Here is a 19,626-nt window from a genome sequence, read left to right on the forward strand (position 1 = left end):
AGCTGTCACCACAATAAGACAGACCTTTTCAAGTGCTGATAATCACCCACATAGCTATTTTTTTTTAACTTTTAAAAAATTTTGGATGTTCAGTCCAAAGTAAAAAACAAACCAAAACAAAAAAGCAGCTGGATTAATACTACTCACTCATAAGAAGTTAGTTCCTCAGGAATACTGGACTATGGTTCCAAAAAGGACTTAAAAGCTTAAGTTTTCTAATGTAACTGATATTGGTTCTGAACTCAACTGAAGAGAGGTACTCTCACAAATTTATTCCTATTCTTAGACACTACCTTGCTGTTCTAATCACAGTAGGGTTATTTTAATTACAATAAGAATCACATTTTACTAGAAAACAAACATGTCATTTGTTATTGAGGGGAGGCATAATATGTGACCCTTAGGACAGGATTATTTGGAGTTGAAGGCAATCAAGACCTAGCAGACTCACTATGAATTTGTTTTTGTTTTTGTTTTTGTTTTTTTTAGAGAGTTCTCCTAACTCTTTAAAAGAATTAGATAGGGGGTCTGTATCAGGAAGAGAGCTACTATCAGAGGTAACATTTTACATCAGAAAGACTTATCTGCATGGCATGGCAAACATTTATTTACCAAATATTTGCTTTTCTAGTCTTCCAGTAAGTACCCCATAATAAAACGTTGGTACTAGATGATGGCCATGGTGTCTTGTGTCTTGTTTCACATATGGCAAAAAATATTTGGGAAGATAAAACAACTACTAAAGGGACTAAATTATTACATAAATGTGATGGTGCTTATGTGATGACAGAAACTCAGAAAAAAAGTATTGACCCTTACAAGGAAAACTCAATTAAAATTTTAGATTATCAAGGCCCAAAGTCTTCATAAGGAACTACCAGATAATACTTAAACATTTTAAAAATGCAAGCGAAAAAGGCAACACAACAATTTGTAAAATTAACATATGGCCAAGAAAAATCTTTGTGGATTGCTAATCTAGAATCTAATTCAACTGTTTACCATTGGTATGATATATTCAAAGGTTATTCTCCCAAATTAAATAACCTAATAACTTTTAAACAGTTTTATTGAGATATAGTTGATATACAAATAATTTCATATATTTAATGTGTAGAAATCAATTAGTTTGGATTTATACAAACGCCCATGATCCATCACCACCATCAAGGCTCTAGAGATCTGTTGTACAAAGCTGTTAACAATACAGTATAGGTACTTCAAGACTTGTTAAGAGGATACAGTTTATGTTAAACATTCCTACAACAACAAAAACAAAAACAAAGGTACACCAGGGAAATTTTAGAGGTGTTGGATATGTACTGAATTTATTAGAAATTTAGTAATTTTTGGGGCGCCAGGGGGGCTCAGTCAGTTGAGCGTCCAACTTTGTCTCAGGTCATGATCTCACAGCTTGTGAGTTCAAGCTCCGCGTTGGGCTCTGTGCTGACAGCACAGAGCCTGGAGCCTGCTTCGGATTCTGTGTCTCCTCTCTCTCTGCCCCTAACACACTCACATTCTGTCTGTCTCTCTCAAAAATAAATAAACGTTATTATTTTTTTTAGTAATTTTGTTATTCTATCTTAATTTTGATAATTGCTTTGCTTTGTATTTTCTATACACTTGGTGTGATTAAGTTTTGGGGTGATGGGGGGGTGTCTAGAGCCTATGGACAAGAAAGAATTCTTGAAGACATCTTTAGTTCAAAATGGTGATTTTATTAAAGCATGGCACAGGACCTGAAGGCAGGAAGAGTTGTACTGGGATTGTGATGGGTAACTGATTATATATCCTCAGGTTGGGAGGAGATTAGGGATAGAGTAAAGTCTCTAAGGAATTTTGGAAGCAAGGTTTCCAGGACCTTGAGAGGTTGGGTGTTGTTAGGAAAACACCATTAGTAAAATTTCAGTTATGACACCCGTCAGATGTATATCAGGGGGCCATAAGCTTGGAGTATGATTGCCAGCATATATCTCGGGTCAGTTGAGATAAAGGAAGTTTCCAAAGGAATTTTTATGTTAAAATAGACTTACAGGATCCTGGGGCTGGGCTACTGTTAAGCTAAGATTCCCTTTTGCTCCTAGTTAAGTGTCATCATCATAGAGGCAGCTGAGCTCCTAGAGGGAGGTCACTTTGCAGGTTTAAAGAACCTGTCAATGGGCTGTAGGAGGTAAGGGAATTTAATTTTTATTTGCCTTAATTTCCCACATTACCATGGCAGGCACTTCTTTTGTTCTTGGGTAGCCAGGAGTGTCTGAGTAATATCACACATATCCCACCTGGAGGGAGGGGTTGCTGTTAGCCTGTACTTTTCCCTCAGCTTGCCTATGCTCCCTCATCAGATGGGTATTTACAGGGCTGCAATTTGCTCAGAGAAAAGTAGAAACAGAAATGGAGATAATTAGAAACATTATAATGTTACTATTTTATAGTAACAGGGAAGAGATTATAGAGCAAATACAAATTAAAAATAAGAGACTAATTCCCCCTGTTGAATATAAGAAAACTCTCCTCCTTTTTCTTAGCGGATTTACTTTAAAAAAAAAACAAACAAACTGATTAAGTTCTTTTTCTGTCTCTTTGAAATGTATATAACCTTTTTTAAAACTGAATAAGCCTCTTATCAGCTTCAGGAGCCAAGACTGTCTTTTTCAAAGACCTGGGAACTGTCCCTTTGAAATGTAATCATCAAGGAAGATGGCACCAGTTTCTGTAAGAGGGTACAAGCTTCACTTCAGAGGGCTCTTCGTCCAAGTTGCAAAACTACTTCTCATAAAGATATGACAGGTTCTTTTCCTGTGGTTAAAACCAATTAGCTAACACAGATGGTTACCCCAATTTAAGATGAACTGTGTGTGACAAATGATGCTGTGAGGTTGAGGACTAATTATTGTTTATCTTGGGAACATGTATGTATGTGATGGGTTGTATCTTCACTTGGTTACATAAAAGGGTAAGATTTCTTTCTGCTCTTGCAATCTTTTAGTGGACTGCCTGTGATGTGCATTGAAGTCTGGTTTAGGGATTATTCAATAATAACAATGTTTTCTTTTCTCCTAGGGGAAGAAAGAAATCCCTTTTGTGAGGAAGGGAGGGGATTTTGTTTTTAATTATATTTCCCTAATAGTTGCCCAGTAAGCAACTGTATATAAAAGTTTGGAGTCAGGGAAGTGATCCAGGCTGGATACATAAAATAGGGTACTGCCATTCTGTAAATGCTATGTAAAGCCAGGAGATAGGCTGAGATCACTAAAGGAGTAAATAGAAACAGGCTTGAGAAGATATCAAATCCTAGTAATGGGCCACTCTACTACCAAAAAGAGAATCCAGAAAAGTAAACAGAAAGAACAGACCATGAAGTGGGGAGACAGAATAGTATAGGGTCTTAGAGGCCAGCTGAAGAAAGTATTTATAGGTCTGTGGTGTATTAAATTGTGTAAAATGCTGCCATTAAAGCAAGAAATGCAAAAAATGCAATATTAGATATAACTACTTGAAACCATTAGTAATCTTATTTATTTTTTTATTATTTTTTTAAATTTATTTTGACAGAGTGTGAGAGAGAGAGCATGTGAGTGGGGAGGGACAAAGAAAGAGGTAGAGAGAGAATCCCAAGCAGGCTCCATACTGTCAGTGCAGAACCCAGTGTGGGGCTCAAACTCATGAACCATGAAATCATGACCTGAGCCAAAATCAAGAGTCGGACACTTAACCATCTAAGCCACGTAGGCACCCCAAAACCATTAGTAATCTTAACACAGTTGTTTCGAGAAAGAGGGAAGGTTAAAACCCCACTAAAGTAGATTTAATAGAGTTATTTCAGGTATAAAGATTGGTATGCTGGAGGTGGCTCTCAAAAAAACAAAAACCAAAACCCAACAAACAAACAAACAAAACAAATGTGAGGAAGTCAAGTGAGTACAAACACCATGTTGGATAGTTTGAAATCAGCCCTAGTGGGAGTACATATTTATACCATGAATTTCAGAAAAATACTTCAAATCAGGGTTTTGTTCTCCAAAAAGCTGGTTGTTAAATATTCACCAGCATACCACTGAATGAAAGTCATATGGGAGTGAGTTTTATAGATCGGAAGAAAAGGCAGTAAGTAAAAATAATGTCTTCAAGAAGTTTTTGTCTAAAAAAGAAGCAAAATACATACATATATACATACATACATACATCGGGCAGAGGCTAAACAAAAAAAGTGTGCTGGTAAAGAAAGATGTGTTTTGTTGTTTGGTGTGTTAGTTTTGTTTTGTTTATCATCTAGAAGTAAAAGCCACAGGAAGCAGATTAAATGCTTCAGTCAAGAGGAGACAACTGATGACATACAAGAGGAAAGGGAGAAAACGGGGCTGTAGGCAGAAGACGGGATCTAGTGTGCTAACAATGGGGTTGACATAGCCCCTGGAACTACCAACCATAATGGGGAGGAGGACAGAGCATCTGGGTATACCTGTAGACAGATAATAGTGATGGAGGTTCTCTGTGAATTGCTTTCTTTCTTCAAGAGACATTAAAGTTTGAATACATATGCCTTGTATGATTTCATTCTTTCACACAAGATCTTCAGAGGGAAAAAAAACGTTTACAGTCTAATTACTTGAACATATATGTTAAAATACAGCACATTCAATTCTTCACCCACTGTATTAGGTTTATATATTTAAGTAGGACTACAAGTTGTGTCACTTCTTTAAACAATCCATAAAATGATTAAACTGAAAGAGCCATTTCATACAACTTTTATACAGAGTTCAAAAGTCCTCTGCCTACCTAACTCACACCAAAAATAACAACACCAGCAATGAATTTTCTGACTCAGCCTATAAATGGTCATCCCAATGAATATCTGCTATAGTCTATTAGATGACAGCCTGTATAATGTACGGGTTCAGACTAGTTAACCCAAGATATGTCATTTTGGCATGCAGAGCATTTTGAGCTGAAAACAATTAAGGTTCAAAAGATTCAGGAAGAAACTTTAACTTTCTCCCTAAATATCAAAAGCATTTGGGTGGAGGACCTGCTCCAGGAAGGGAATTATCACCACAGGTAACTACAGAATAATATGAATTAAAGGTGGCAGGACAGGGAGGAATTTAGCAAATTCCGGTTGTTAAAAACCAAACATTTACTTCTTCTCATCTTCCTGTAAATTGTCTTCTTTCCCTTTGAAGTCCCAGACCCCACCCTGTTTCTCCTCAGTTCACATACTCCATTTTGCTTTGCAATATTTCATGTTTATGTGTATTCCCCATATGTACATACTTACATCTGATTTTCTCCTGTTATCTGTCTTAATTTAATTTAATTTAATTTAATTTAATTTAAATCTTAGACTAGCCAGAATAATCTTGAAGGATACAGAACAATTTTTTTCTCCCCAAAATAAAAAAAAAAAACATTATATTTGCTAACATATTCTGTGGACAAATAACTGATATCAACCTTACTGCCAATTGAGAGCAAAAGAAAATCCAATTTTTCAGTTCTCGTGTGTAGAAAGCAAAATTTGCCAACCTAAATTTGTCTCTTTGACATGCAGATTATTTTGGGCTGATTATTTTTAAGAAACAGAAGGCTCAGAAAGAACCTTTGACATTCCCCCCACCCCAACCTGCCTGAAATAATTTACATAGGGAACCTGCTTCAGGAAGAAAGCTATCATCATAGATAAGAACCACAGCATAATATGAATTATGTATGGTATTGGGGAGGACCCTATCAGTCTGTTTCTTAAAATTCCTATGTCCCATTGTTTCTGTATGGTGCAGAAAACATCTGTTTACCAAACATGTACTCTCTTTCATCTTGCTGTGAACTGTCTTCCTTCCCCCCTGAAGTCCCAGACCCCTACACCTTTCCCCTTAGCTCTAGATGGCATATAAGCTTCAATTGCTTGATTGCCTGTGGGCCTCAAGTTCTTATGGACCCCCTGTAAGAGTGTAATTAAATCTTATTATCTCCTTTTAAGCTGCCTCCTGTCAATTTAGTTCTTAAGATGAGCCAAAAGAACCTTAAAGGATATATTAAATGGTTCCTCCCCAACTACAGCCTGTCTTTTTTCAAGACTATGTATATAATATATAAAATTTATATACATGCATATAAGATACACATATATATGGTTACTTACATGAATGGAGTTACTTATTTTATTAAATAAGCTACATAATTAATATGGCCTTTGAAATAATGAGCTATTTTCTTCTTCTCAGAATATATAATGCATGAAGATGGAACATTTTTGAGATGGAACACACACATTTTAATATGTGTGTGTGTACACACAAATTGTTTTGTTTCTTGCAAAAGAAATCTAAACACAAATTTAAAATGTTCTTACATCTTCATGTCCATTCAGTACATCTGACAAGTCAGAACGGGAAGATTTAAACTGCTATTATTGTCACCAACTATCCACATGCTTTAATAATATCCTATTCAACTGACAGAGTGACAAGCCCAGCATCTTTATCTTATCCTTATAATTTAATTTGCAAACAGCTAGCTCAACTCCCTTACCCTCCAGGCCCAGTGTCAGCCTTATTGAATGAAAATTCAATTCTCACTAAAGGCCCTCCAGGGTAATTACTGGTCCATGGTGGACAGTTCTGCATTAAGAACTCTAGGTGAAATCCAAACAATGTGTCTTTATAGTGATAAAAATCCTATCTCCCTAGATTTACACTTCACTCCTCTAGCAAAACAACCTAATGATTTGTTTACTTTCTATACTTTTAGGGCAGGCACAAGGAATCAGTTTTTGTTTTTGTTTTTGTTTTTGCTTCCAAATGATTCTTAGTCCTTTCTCCTGTTCAGTTTCTCAAGCATATTTCAATTTTAGAATTTTTCCTTTGTTTAAAAATGTGTAATTATAGTTACATTGATATCTATTTGGAATTTCAAGGTACAAAATAAATTTCCTAAAGTTCTTAAATAGAGCTGAGTGGATTTTTTTTAAGAAAATTTTTACTCAAAAAGCAACTAACTAATAACTGCAGGAAAAAGACAGACTTGAGATTAATAATAAGTATTTGATTGATAAAATGCTTTGAGAAAATGAGTAAGCCACAAGTTGATGTTTTATGATCAAAGGTGAAAAAGATTTTGTTTGTGTCTCATAGTACAGATATCTCTGAATCTGAAAGTCAATTTCAAGATTGTCATTTAAAAAAAGGGGGGGGGGGGATAAACTTCCTTGGTATTTAACTAAATAAAATAATAAGAGATTCTGTCCAAGAACTCTGTGGCAAACTCATTACTCATTTCCCCATTAGTTATTTAGTCATTGTCTACCTGAAAAACTAAACAATCAAAAGAACCACAAAATCACTTTGAACTCATGAAAATAAAAAGATGCTAATATTAAAGAAAAAAAGATACAAGCTAGAACCTTTTCTTTTATGTCATTCACAATTACATTTCTCTCTATCCATCCCCAAAAGATGAGAAATGGGGTTTTGGATTTTCTGAATCAATCAGTCCTAGGTATTGTTTATTGCTATTATTCATACAACTGATTATATAACCTTCATGTTATTCTAACAAAATAGCTGGATAGAACATTTATTGCAAAGATTTAAAGAGAAATAATAAGAAAGTATGAGGGTACTTACATTTTTTTTTTTACTAAATTAGGACATGAAATAAAAATCTTCTCTGACATGTCTTTGAAATTGATAGCATTAATAAATCTTCAGCAGAAGGTAGAAAGAATGTGTGGGAGAGGAGAGATGAATAGTGAGTTTATTTATTCAAAAAGGACAAAATAACAGCAACCATTTCCTGAGAAGTGTGTAATGCCATAAAGATAAAAACCTAATTCAATCATTCAATTGTTCAGTCAACCAATTTTTATTTAGCATTTATTTATTTATTTATTTATTTATTTATTTATTTATTGGTCAGGCATCCTGCTAGGTATTAGGGATAATACCTACGTCTGCATGAGAATGATAATATCTCACCTTCACTGTTGGTGTGTGTATTAAGCGAAAGATTGACCATAAATCACTTGGCATAGGCCCAGGCCCAAATAAATAACCAACCTTTATGAAACGTTCTCATTAGTAGTAAAAAGTAGTAAAATTAGTAGTAAAATAAATAAATTAATAAGAACCCACTCTTGAACACTTGACAATTGATGTTATGAGTAGTAATGTTCCAAGCATTAGAGTAGAATATATTAGGATAATTACTTGTTTTCTTTAATTAAAACAGAAAAAGGATGTCAGTTAGTTGCTACACTTCCTTTAATATTGTACATAATATTTTATATCTTGTATTGTTACACTGAGTATTTTTAAATAAAATGATTATAGCAAATATTTATGTTTGTGTTAGAAATAGTAACTTTTTTAAGATGCTATTTCCCTTTTACTTTTTACTTATGCTGTTATTTTTTTAATCTGATAGCATGACAAAATAGACAGGGTCCAGGTTTTCTAATGGGCAAATGTAACTTCCCCACTGCGTGACCCTGGGAACTTTTCTAGCCCTTTTATGAGTTTCTGGGAACAATATAAATCAGCTCATAAGATTGTTGTGATAGTAAAGGTGCAGGATAATCACATAATCCCAGTTAAGGTTTCATCTTTCATTAAGAACTACAACTCAAACCAAAAATGAGGAACTGATTTCTAGATACTGTATATTCTAGGTTCAGAGAACCACCAAATCTGGGGCCAAATATCTTTCCTCCAGGTTTGTTGAAATTGTAAACCAGGTTGGTACAAGATGAAATATGACTGGAAATAGCATGGGGGCATGCACTCTTCCTAAAAAGGGGTAATTTTTGTCCACAATTCCTACATGGGAGATGTAGCCACTCTTTTTGAAGTCTTATTAATGGCCTCAAGATAAACACTGAAGAAATGAAGGATGAACGTAAGTATACTCTCTCATTGACTCCTACTAACAAGTGTTTGAGATAAGATTCACAGCTTAGTGTACAGTTAATTTGTTCAAAATTCCGCCTTGATAACTGACAGAGATTTAAACCCAGTGTACTTTTACACTAGTTTCTTTAATTCCTAGGCTCTACAGCCTGCTACAGTGTCTGACAGAAAATAGGAATTTGATACATTTTTATTCATTTTCTTCTCTTTTCTGAAAATAAGATCAGTCATATGCTATCTATATGTATGTCTATGTATAATAACAGGCATAATTTAGAGCCAAAAATTATAAAACAAGTGGTATTCAAATCCCACAGTTTTTTTCAATAAAGTTAAGGCTTAGGAGTTTATGCCTACTTATGTCTTCACATGTATTATTTTGTACGTTGGAATAGATGCCTTTCATTTGTTCTTTCAGATTCCTACTCGCTCTGTTCCATCCAGCTTGATGGCATAGCTGTGTGACTTGTAGAGATGACAATACATTCGCATGCCCTCCAGCTTCCTTATGGGTTATACTAATGGGAACCAAACGGGCCATGTGAATGAGGAAACAGTGAGGTCAGGGTTTCATGTTCCTGGTTTCCTTCCTGAAGGTTCACATCAGGCTGGCTTCGTCCCTCCATAAAAGGTCACTTCTCTTTTCCAGGCAATGGTTTCCACATGATTCTCCTTCCATATCCCAGTAACCATTCTTTCCCATGGTCCTTTAGAGTCCAGAGCTGGTGATCATTCCACTGTGCTGCTAGCCTTGAGGCCCTTGTGGTTTCCTTCACCCAGCACACTTTAGAATACATTTCTTTGTAAAAACCAAACCAAAACCAAAACCAAACAACAACAACAACAAAAAATAACGATTGGAGTGTAGCCTGTCTTTCCTATTGGAGTCCTGACTTACAAATATATAAATTTAATGAATTAGTTATTTAAAGTTATGCAAAAATATGTTAATTATATGTTGTATGTTTAATGCAGCATGATTCCACTATAGTACATGAAGTATGCAAATGTACTATAGGTTAAATGTTTTTGTTTTTGTCTTAGTGTAATATATTTGCAACATATATTGTTTGCCGAACTTGAAATGAAATTAATTTAGCACATATTCAATTACTTTCAGTTTCAGACATAAAAATGTTACTTTTAAACTTCTATTGTTGTTCATTTCCAAAAATCACCATTTTGTTCCTCAGATGATATGGCTGGAAAAATGTTCACAGCTGAACATATAGGTTTCTTTTTGGTATTTAAAAAAATATTTCATTTGAAATTAGTCTAAGTTTGAACGTATTTTGCTTTTGAAAACTACAAAACATTATCATTTGTCTCTTTTCTCAAATATATTTTTCCTACTTATACTAATCACATATGCTATTATGATTATGATACTTTTACTTGTAGACAATATGTAAAGAACTACTTTTAAAGCTATGCATACATATCGACCAGCAGTAGATGCCAATAGATTTATTCTGATAGGCTGATCCCTTACAAGGAAGTTTTAGGGCTGCTATATTCCTCCTGACATCAAGGGACAATATTTAGAAAACAGAATTACTACACTTGCTTTCAAAGTTAAACAAACAAAAAATAACAAAAAACTTCTCCATAGGAAGACAGTGTCCAATTTGCCATTCAAAACTTATTTTTTCATAAATTTACTGAAATTTATTTTAATCAACACTGAAATGCTTATTCCAAAATTTCCTCATGGCCTATTGTGTTTATTTACTGAAGCCATAGTACATTGTTCTGTTACCTTCACGTATAACCTCAAGGGGATTGACATTCTGATGACATTGTGATCACTAGACTTTAGATGACTCTATACTGCTATCTTATTTTTCATCCTTGTCTCATTTCACAACCACATTAGAGCTAAGTGTATAATAGCCTAGGCTCCTTATGGGTTGTTCAAAGAATATGTCAGGAAACAGCCTGTGTTACCTCCTGAAAAAGAAGCCCTTTCTTATCAATGCCATAATTGTCATCCCAGTCAATATTAGCTAATTGAAATACCAGTGATTAATGATCTATCCTTTCAAAGGCTTTTCTTATCTCAGTGAGCTTTTCAAACCATGCCTAGGAGGTCTATATCATTTTCCAGTAATCTCTTTTTTTTTTCTTTCTCTCTTAGCTTTAATTTTCCTGTCTTTCATCTTCATCGAAACTGTCCGTACTCAGGTGTCTAAGCTACATGTGTCATTTATTTCTTTTGTCACAGTCTCCTTCCTCATTCATATTGCCATACGTCTTTCTGTCCTGTGGTGTCTATCCCTCTAATAGTACATATTTATCATAGTATTTTATCCCTTCCCTCTAACTAAATATAGTTATAGAACAGGCACAACGCAAAAGGGAGTCCGATTAGGTGGTGACAGTTCTAATTGCTAAGATGTTAGATATATATGGTATTAGGGAAGTTGTTTTTATCAAGTCATCAAAACCTAGCTTTTCTTAAAGACATACAAAAAGTTCAAGGACTTTAAATCACAGCATCATAGTTATAAGCAGAAGAGTCACCTGTACTTAATACATATTAATCATTGTGTTGCCTGACATTATCCTCATAAATAGTTTACCTAAATCTGTTTTATTCTGTGCAACATGAAAAAAAAAAGTAACATATTCAACTAAATTGTAACTTCTTTTGTAAAAAATCCATTTTTACAAAAATAAATGATAGTTTCATCACAACAGGACTTAACACCAGTGTTTCCAGTCATCACTATATACCTATTGAAATAATTACAAATATACAGTTCCTTAAAATGTACTTCCCATTAATGTGAATCATAGAGTTTCATTTTGTCTCTGTGTATCAGGATGCGTAACTAAGGAAAAGCAGGCACAAAGTGATACTGCCCAAACATTCCTTCTTCCTTCAGAATGTTTGGTAGAGTGGAAGCCAGATTCAAAAGAATGTAAGATAACACATTTATTACAACACTACCTTAATATAACTTTGATATATCCATAGTATTTTTGAACTAAATAACTATTATGAGTATATAATGGGAGACTTCAGTACTGAGAACTGGTTTACATGTCATTTGCCATTTACTTGCTGGCTATCAAAATTTAATGTTAAGGGTAATGTTTTCCAAAAATGACTTAGAAAATGCAGACCAGACTTGAAAAAAGATATGAGTGAATCCAGTTTCAGGATTCTTAAAAATTCACATGCATTGATGTAATAAAAGAGTCAGGCATTTCAGAATAGAGGAGTCTTTTATTTAGAGAATGATTCTAGCAGGGAGATTCTTGACTGTAATACATTCCATCACCTAGCCCAAAGAACAAGGTGTGACTGCTGTTTTTATTTCAAGTTAGAGAGATTATCTAAAAATAACCCTAAGAGCTTAATATGTGTCCCTTGAAATTTGGAGTTAAAGGGGTCAAGCTCTGAGTAATGCCTGTGTATGTAAAGAGGAGGTAAGTTAGAAGAACCAGCAGAGGAGGTCAGAATAGAAAGCTGATATTTAGAATGCAGCTGTTAGGCAGTTTAGCTCTGAGACACTTGAGATAAAGTAGATGCTGGCCACACCCTAGGAGCCACTCCCGAGGGTCAACAGCTGTCACAGACTATGAATCTGGAGTTCTTTCTTGCCCAGCAAGAGAGTGGACACAGAATTGAATACGAGACAGGCATATGTCCAGGAGAAGACAAGAGCCCCTAACAGAGGTTTTCTCTCCATATTTATTGAGCGCTCAAGATCTTACACATGTGGTGAATGTGAAGAAAACAAGATTTTACACACATGGTGAACATGAAGAAAACAATCAGATAGTACTCATTAACTTGTGTAAGAACTAAAGGGTCTGGGGGGCAAGTAGAGTTTGTGATCATAGGATGGATGTTGATGCCAGATGGAAAGTAATTTCCTGCAGGTGATATAACATGTTTCTCGTGATCCCATTACAATATCTTGCTAACTCGCATTGGGTGTGGCTTTCTGCCCTAAGCTTTTCTGTAAACCATTTATGTAAGCAGAACCTATTCTCCGACAAACAGCCACAACTTCAGAGCCACCCAAGGACTAAAAGAACAGGAAAGGCCTAGCCACAGAGCTGGCTCAAAAGCCACAGGGGGATCTCTAAGAGCTGAGCATGCACACAAAATGTGCAACTTGCCCTTAAGTACCTGAAGGTCACAACAAAAGCTCATTAGACATCCCTAAATACACAGTACACAAATAAATACAATTATAACAGAATGCATCATGGGTAGGCACAAGTGCAGAAGCCAAAAGGTTTCTAATCACCATTAGATTATATATAATCTAATGGTGGATTGGGTATAGGTCATGTAAATGCCAAATGCAGGAGTCATGTTTCTCAGGGCTGAGTCAGAAGGAGTAAGACATAATCCAAAGACACTACGAGATCCACCTCAAGAGTTCAGCAGAAGAGGTACTCCCAGCTAATGAGAGGGAGCAAGAGTGTCCTCAAAACCCTACAACACTGATTCATGAAAGAAGTGACCTTAAACTCCTGCCAAATCCAGAGAGTGAAATGTCATTTCTGAACATGACCAAGAAAGAACATTGCTATACATTATTCCTCTTTTCTCTTCTTGCTCCAATTTTGAAAAGTAAGAAATGAGTCTACAAGTTGGGGGAGAAATTGAAACACACAGTGAGAAATGAAAGCAGAATTAGTTTATAGCAGACTCATTCCCTGGGGTAGGAATAAAGTCTCAATTTTAAAACAATTTCTAAATTTTGAATGTTGTGTATGACTGGACTTTGTAGTCACTAGGTCGATAATGTAGTGACTAAGAGGGATCAAGTTTTCATGCGAAGGCAGACTAATCCACTCAGCCACTTGAAAAGCAGAATGGTCTACAAAGTAGGCAGTTGTGTTAAGATTGCAGCCCCTAAGTCATTTCTTGTTAAGATTTCTGGTTACACAAGTTATATAACCTTGGGCAGGTAACACAATTATTTTGATCCTGATTTATATCAGTAAATGGTAACAGATGTGGTGACAAGCCCCAAGATCTGGTGACAGGAAGAAAAAAGCCTGACAACATTAAGAAACAGAGGCAAGTTAAACACCCATAAAATCATTTAAAAATATTATATAGTTTTTTTATTTTTAAATTTTTTTAATGTTTATTTCCGAGACCGAGACAGACCGTGAGTGGGGGAGGGGCAGAGAGAGAGGGAGACACAGAATCTGAAGCAGGCTCCAGGCTCTGAGCTATCAGCACAGAGCCCGACGCAGGGCTCAAACTCACAAACCATGAGATCATGACCTGAGCTGAAGTTGGTCGGTCAGCCAACTGAGCCACCCAGGTGCCCTATACTTATATTTTTAACTGGGAATAAAATTAAAACCAGAAATTTCAAGCAAATAACTAATATATGTTTTAAATAACTCATAAGAACTATTGTTATTAAGTATAAGAAACTGCTACAAGTCATGAATCTTTTTTTTTTTTTAATGTTGTTTTCATTTTTGAGAGAGAGACAGCGCATTAGCAGGGAGGAGCAAAAAAAGAGGGAGATACAGAATCCAAAGCAGGTTCCAGGCTCTGAGCTGTCAGCACAGAGCCCGACATGGGGCTTGAACCCACCAATGGTGACATCATGACCTGAGCTGAAGTTGGATGCTTAACCAACTGAGCCACCCAGGCACCCCAGTCATGAATCTTATAGTTGAAACAATTCTGTTCAAGCTCTAATCTTACATACAAAAAATAATTTTTGGAATAAAATGCAAAAATATGTTAGCATTTCAGTACTGGGTAAAAAGTTCAGTGAAAATGCTCGTATATTCTATATCTCATTCACTAACACCCAAATAATTTGAAAATAATATTACTTTTAAAAAGCAAAAAGCATAGCATAATATGTAGCTCTATCAAGAATTATGTCCTATGAGTCTGGCAAAAAAATTGTTATTGCATACACATTATATGCTGAAATGCTTATGGCTCAGGGAGTCCAACAGCAAGGTAATTTGGTTTCCTTATTCAGAAGTATAGATAAAGTTTCCACAGAAATGTCCCATTGTGAGGCTGTTACCTATAATAAGGGACAGAATAGAACCTACACAACACATCTGTTGAGAAGAGAAATAGGATTGTTTGATAGTGATAAACATAAGCGACTTTTTTCTTCTCTTTTTTTACTTTTTAAGTGAGCTAAATATGTGGAGATAAAATACCCCATTTTTTATTGATCCCAATTACTGATAATTTATCAATAGAGCAAAGAGTTATCTTTGCTTTCCACAGCAATCAACAAGGTATTTTACTGAATGGAATCAGAGTGAAACTAGTTAATTCAAAATAATAATTCAAAAATTTTTTTGAAAGATTACTAAAAAGAATATTGTGATAAGTATGCATGGTACAAGGCAAAAATATGAATTTAAACTTATAAATATAAGGCAATCTTATTTAGTTCTATCATCTAGATAGTATCTAGTATAAGAATGTAAACACAGCATGTGAGTATCAAACAATGCAAAAATGTTTATTTTTAAAGTATAATAGTAATGAATATATTTGAAGTACAATATGGAATATAACATTTTCTTGTTTCAGAAAATACATGAAAAATCTCTGTGCCTAGTTTTCAATTTTGCTATAAACCTAAACCTATTTAAAAAAAATAAGATCTTAAAAAATAGGGATGAATATAAATATTCTGGCACTGCATGTTCCTTCGGTATCAGTGAGGGCTTCTTTGATCACAATAGTCAGAAAACTGAATTTAGAATATTTTAGAGAAAAATATAATATATCTTCTACTGGGACAGTTTCATAAAAGGGTGGGAATGACATGAGGACCTGATTTTTTTTTTTTTTTTAATTTCTCCAAACCTCTCCACTTCACTGCTACTCCATTTATACCCAGAGGTATTCCATACCACAACAATGGAATTTGGAGTGCTGATTGGCCAGCCTTAGAGACACATGTTCTACAGTAGAGTTAGCAGGGACCTAGTCGAAGTTCATAGCCTGAGAGTGAGGAAGACATAATTTCCTAAAGAAAATCATGGCTCACCCACTAAATATAGTCAATAAGTAGAGGTGGCCAAAAGAAAACATAAAGCAACAATTTACTGCTCCAACATTTTAGAAACGACCATATCACTTCTAGGATGCACATCATCAAAGAAGCGTGCATCAGTGTGCATCAGGCCAAATATTTTCTTTATTCATGTATGCTTTCTCATTTAACCTTAGGGAAAAAAATGCATGAGATTGGTCTAGGTCATGTTACCCTTTATTTCTACAGGATGACAAACTAAGGTGTTTATGTGGCTTTTATGAAGTCAGATAGCTAGTTAGTAGCAGAGGCAAAATTTTAGTTGTTTTGTCTGAATTTTAAAGTATAAGCACTTTATGTTACTCTGTGCTGTCTCCAGTAGGCATTGAATAAATTTTGAATGAAGTAATGAATAAATGAATAAGAAACTGCCTGAAATAAAAGTTGTAGTGTCCCTAAGGCAGACAGGAAGACTTACTGCCATGACCTGACCTAACCACTTGTTTGGTCATGGACTATATACTCCACAAAAGGACTCAATGATTATTAACTTCCATTTCATCTCTGTAGTCACTCTCAGGAGGATAAAAATAACCAAAATTCCATGGGACTGAATACACAAACCATCACAACTGACCAAAAACAAAATTGAAAGTCAGAATCATAACATGTCGTCATTAGAAAAGCTCAAAGAAAGAATTTTTCTTAGACATCAATAAGGAAATTATGTTTATATCTTATATTGTTTCTCATCAACAACGTTAAGTCGATGACACACATTTATTTGGCAAATGTTTATGAAAGTAAGGTGAATGGCAAAGTACACATAAGTTCATTTTGTTTTGTTTTCTTTTTTTAATCCAAGGATATGGTGGGAATTTTTTCCTCTCAACTTTATCACCTTGCCTTTAGAATTAAACACTATCTCTTCTTTATATATCTCCAATTTTCAACCATAGGTAGCATATTATTTACTCAGTAGTTTCTTGAGCATATAGAAAGTAGCCAAGTAAACATTATTTAATGAATCTCTAAGACTTGACAAACTAACTCAATAGAGTAAATGTTTATTTTAAAGGGATTCCTTATGAAATGGCATTTCTGGACACTTCCCATAGGTGAAAACTTGTAAAAAGTAATAATAGTAAAATTTATACCCTGAACATAAAGATAATACTGTTGTGTCAACAGCTAATAACAGCAAGGGTTAGAAACATCTAATTACAGATTTATGACTTTAGTACATCCTGAAACCTGATAAAGTCTTTAGTACCATCTACAATCACAGTCCACTATGAATTTAACTTATCTTATAAAATGTTATAACTCTAACAAATAATAATCTGAACTGTGACATCACTGGATAGAATTTTATCCGAAGTAAATCATACATGGATTGTAGGATGACACAAAGACACATTTTTATAACTTGATACTGTGTCCTACTCAGGATTTTTTAAGGTCTTTTAAGTTGTCTGTCTCAAAAGGTTGTCAGTGGAGACCAACTTGAGATCTTCTCTATGTCAAATGTAGCTTGTACAGTAATTTAATTTTTGAGTATTCTATTATAAGCCTCTTAAATGCTACCAACAAAATGCTTTTGAGAACTTAACAAAAATAAAGCACTTCCCTAGCCCTTTTGTGTTAAAGAAGAGAAATTTAGAATTCCAAGAAGTTTACAACTGCATTATATGAGATGCATGAGAGGTGTCTACCAACATAAAACTATAAGTATTAATTGTGGTAAATGTATAGCAATTTGAATTACAATCTTCCTAGAAGAATATGTTCACTTCAGAATAAGATACAGTCCAGGACAATGATCTGGCAGTATAGGTGATACAACTTTGTGAAGAAAGGCCCAGGTTATATATTCAGCCTTACTTGGATTAAATTCCTGTCTTAGCTATTATGTGATCTAGAGAAAATTATTTACCACTCTGTTTCTAGGTTTCCAATTATTAAAATAGGTAGTAATCATAAAAAAAACCTATATCATCAAGTTATAAATATTAAATTACATAATAAATAAAGAGCACTAGCACAGTTAGTGATCCATAAATATTATATTAGCATCATTATTTGATTGCTGAGAGAGTTTAGGTAGATTAAAAAAATGAGAGAATTAATGTAGCTTCTTTTAAGAAAGATTTTTAAATATTTCTTCTCCTCCAAAGTATTAAGTCTATACTCTATAATGTCTTATACTTCACCTAAGCCAGTTGCGACCATACTACAAACATAATTCTCATGAGAAAAACAAAAAACGTTATTAGTCAATTAAAGTGAGTCTTAACATCCATAAGCTTCCTAGACAGACTCATGTTCATTCAAGATTTATCACAGATCACAGTTAAGAGACATTATTGAAATTATTGCTAAGATATCATTGCTTCTTTTCAAGATAATGGTGTAATTATTTTTTTGCATGGCATTGTGTTGATATGAATGAAACAATTTTACTGAAATTAAGGTTTCTTTTTAATTTTTTTAATGTTTATTTTTGAGAGACAGCGAGCGAGAGAGTGCATGTGCACGCTCACGTGTGCAAGTGGGGAAGAGCAGAGATAGAGGGAGACAGAATCTGAAGCAGGCTCCAGGATCTGATCTGTCAGCACAGACCCAGTGTGGGGCTTGAGCTCACAAACTGTGAAATCACAAACTGAACCAAAGTTGTGTGCTCAACCCGACTGACCCACCCAGGTGCCCCAAAGTTTCTTTATCACTAAGATAAAATGTGGGTTAAAAACTGTTGTTTTGAAAATTCACCATTTCAACCTTATTAAGTTGTTCAAAGGCCCTAGAATTTTTGTTTTTAATTTCTACATGAATTCCATTTCACAAATCTAATGTATACTTCCTGAGGAACAACTAAGAGGATTTAGAATAGAAAACAGGTTAATGACAGTAAAATAATCTTTAGATTCACAAAATTAATAATAAAATGAGGAAAAGCACTGACATCATAAACTTACCAGGACTTTTAGTTGTGTCATTATAGGACTTTGATTCATAAGCTTGAAAATATACAAGAGTTAGGTATTAAAATTAGATATGTCTTTCTGATCCCTGATATATGGGTTGGAAGAAGGTCTAGGAACAACCTTGCAAATAAAAAAAAAAATGTGAGTGTGTGTATATGTACACATATATACATATATCTGCAGATCTATGTCTGTGTGTATATTTACATATACATATATACACACACTCATCAGATATAGCTTGTACAGTAAATGCTGGATATATTTATCATATATACTCAACACAATTATTGGTATTTATTACAATATCTCTATAAATTTCTGAGTCTTCTTTTAAAAACTATCCACGTTGTAATTCATGGACTACACCTTAATCAACTAAACAATAATTCCTCTATAGAATCCTTGGAATTCTAATTTATCAATTTTCTCACTTAACATTGTCAAGACATGTATCACAATAGGGAGATTTTTAAAGAATCATCTAAGTTGGGGTTTTCTGAGACATTTATCTCAGGTCCAGTTAAAGATTTAAAAACCAGTAAAAAAAATAAGATTTCTGACATGTTGTGAATGTTTGTGAATATCTTGTTTTATTTTTTTAGTTTATTTATTTTGAGAGAGAGTGAGCGAACAAGAGCACAGGAAGGGCAGAGAGAGAGAATTCCAAGCAGGATCCGCACTGTCAGCGTGGAGCCTGATGTGGGGCTTGAATTCACAAACCACGAGATC

Source organism: Felis catus, chromosome B1 (genome assembly GCF_018350175.1).
Source record: "Felis catus isolate Fca126 chromosome B1, F.catus_Fca126_mat1.0, whole genome shotgun sequence".
NCBI lineage: Eukaryota > Metazoa > Chordata > Mammalia > Carnivora > Felidae > Felis > Felis catus.